Source organism: Schistocerca serialis, unplaced genomic scaffold (genome assembly GCF_023864345.2).
Source record: "Schistocerca serialis cubense isolate TAMUIC-IGC-003099 unplaced genomic scaffold, iqSchSeri2.2 HiC_scaffold_1424, whole genome shotgun sequence".
NCBI lineage: Eukaryota > Metazoa > Arthropoda > Insecta > Orthoptera > Acrididae > Schistocerca > Schistocerca serialis.
The window spans coordinates 65,001-67,500 of record NW_026047652.1 but is presented as its reverse complement, the minus strand read 5'-3'; the positions used below and the strand labels follow the sequence as shown (position 1 = coordinate 67,500).

General features: G+C 57.9%; 1 non-coding gene across 1 annotated transcript in view; it reads right to left on the bottom strand.

Moving 5' to 3' along the window:
• The window catches only part of LOC126443099 (small subunit ribosomal RNA), a 1,910-nt gene extending 1,835 nt beyond the window's left edge, over positions 1-75 (bottom strand). The window contains exon 1 of the ribosomal RNA XR_007581824.1: positions 1-75. This exon is cut by the window's left edge and continues 1,835 nt beyond it. This is a non-coding gene — a ribosomal RNA (small subunit ribosomal RNA).
• Positions 76-2,500: the final 2,425 nt, after the last annotated feature.

The window sequence follows — 2,500 nt, the reverse complement described above, 5'->3', positions numbered from 1 at the left end:
ATGCGGCTTGTACTGAGACATGCATGGCTTAATCTTTGAGACAAGCATATGACTACTGGCAGGATCAACCAGGGAGCTGCGTCAACTAGAGCTGAGCAGCCGGCCGCCCGGGAGTGTGTCCCGGGGGCCCGCGCGAACACGCAAGCGTCCGCTCAATTATTCTGCAAACAGGAGGAGGCTGAGCTCCCCTGCACAATACACCTCGAAACCCTCTCAGGTCCCGGCGGCGCGCAGCGCCGTCCTAAGTACTTGGTCGGGTTCGAGAGAGGCGCAATCGCCCGGAGTTTGGCGAGTAGACGCTTTAGGTGCGACCACCCGTGCTCCCAACTGAGCTTGCCGCTGCCGACAGAGGCCCGGGAGCGTGCTGTCGTGGCATTGCCGGCGGGAGACAACACGCGCCACCTACGGTGGCCGGCAGCTCCAACGCCAGCGCCACAGAAGGACAAAAGCCCCACTTGGGTGCCGAAGCGAACTCTCCCAGCACAGCGCACGCGCCAACACGTCCGCACAGCTGCGATACAATCCACCTGCGAGAACCGCAGAGGCGACCGAGCAGCAGACGGCGTCGCGGCGCCGAGCGCCGGGCGGCGGCGCATCCTCAGCGCACACAGTCCTCAATCGGACCAGCACACTGCAGATGTCCACCGCGCTTCGCACCGGGCCCGCGAGGACCTACTTTGGCCGCACGGCGCCGCGTGCAGGGTGCGCCGGCGCGCAGCTACGCCGCCTGCCGCCTCCGTCGGCCGGCGCGCCTGCCACTGGCCGCCCCCACCAGCCGGCTGTAGCGCGTGCGCCCACGCACCGCGCGGCCAGCACGCCGGGAGGCCCCCCCCTCACCGGCCGGGGACGGTCCCACCCAGCCACCGCCGCGTATCGCTTCACACCCACATGCCATTCACGTTCGTGGGCATGGTGGGTATCGCTGAAACAACCGGTTGGTAGCTCAACCGATCGTCGCCATCACTGATTCACCTCTAGCGAGAACAACCGCACCACAACGGTTTACCAGTTCTTCATTTGCGTAACGTCACCAGCAAACGTAGACGTCCATCGCCATTTGCAAATTCAACGATTGTTGCATGCCTGTGTCAGGTGTCACGACACACTATGTCTGCCCACATACACGCAACAACATGTGCACGCTTCGCGAACACGTGGAAGGTGGCCCCCGTACGTATGCGATGTCCATTGCGCGAACGACTGTCAACCGGCCTCTGTCGCATGTCGCAGATGTGGAACGCAGTGCACCATGCTATCACGGTGTGTGAGAAGAGACGACTACGTCTGACAACACGCGCCACTACATCAACAGACGGCTCATGCCGATCGCCATCCACGGCATACCATACTGCAATCCAGCTCTTATAGGGAGACGACATGTAGCTGAGTGCACAATATTTGGACCGTATGGTTCGCCGTTGTTGGCGCAGTCGTGGTACGGTCACACATGTACCACGATGTATCATTCAGTACATGAGGACCAATGTGCAGTACAGTGTGTGATTTGGACGTACAACATCAGCGGACAGTTGACACAAGCCGTACCACAACGTAGGCTGTGCTTCGCCATGCGAATGCCAATGAACAACTGCGAAGGGCATTGAGCATGTACGTCCTGCTGCCATCCGCATTACAGTGTATAGCTGCAAGGTGTTTAACATGAAGCGATACTCTGGGGACCGGGCAGTGCGAGTAGCAAACTATATTGCGGGGGTTGCAGTTAGGCAACACTACACTAATTTAACGCGTCGTATGACAATTACAGAGCAGGTTAAGGCCCAACGTGTGTTGGGTTAAGGCCCAACGTGTGTTGGGTTAAGGCCCAACGTGTGTTGGGTTAAGGCCCAACGTGTGTTGGGTTAAGGCCCAACGTGTGTTGGGTTAAGGCCCAACGTGTGTTGGGTTAAGGCCCAACGTGTGTTGGGTTAAGGCCCAACGTGTGTTGGGTTAAGGCCCAACGTGTGTTGGGTTAAGGCCCAACGTGTGTTGGGTTAAGGCCCAACGTGTGTTGGGTTAAGGCCCAACGTGTGTTGGGTTAAGGCCCAACGTGTGTTGGGTTAAGGCCCAACGTGTGTTGGGTTAAGGCCCAACGTGTGTTGGGTTAAGGCGCAACGTGTGTTGGGTTAAGGCGCAACGTGTGTTGGGTTAAGGCGCAACGTGTGTTGGGTTAAGGCGCAACGTGTGTTGGGTTAAGGCGCAACGTGTGTTGGGTTAAGGCGCAACGTGTGTTGGGTTAAGGCGCAACGTGTGTTGGGTTAAGGCGCAACGTGTGTTGGGTTAAGGCGCAACGTGTGTTGGGTTAAGGCGCAACGTGTGTTGGGTTAAGGCGCAACGTGTGTTGGGTTAAGGCGCAACATAGGTTAGGTTAAGGCGCAACATAGGTTAGGTTAAGGCGCAACATAGGTTAGGTTAGGGCGCAACATAGGTTAGGTTAAGGCGCAACATAGGTTAGGTTAAGGCGCAACATAGGTTAGGTTAAGGCGCAACATAGGTTAGGTTA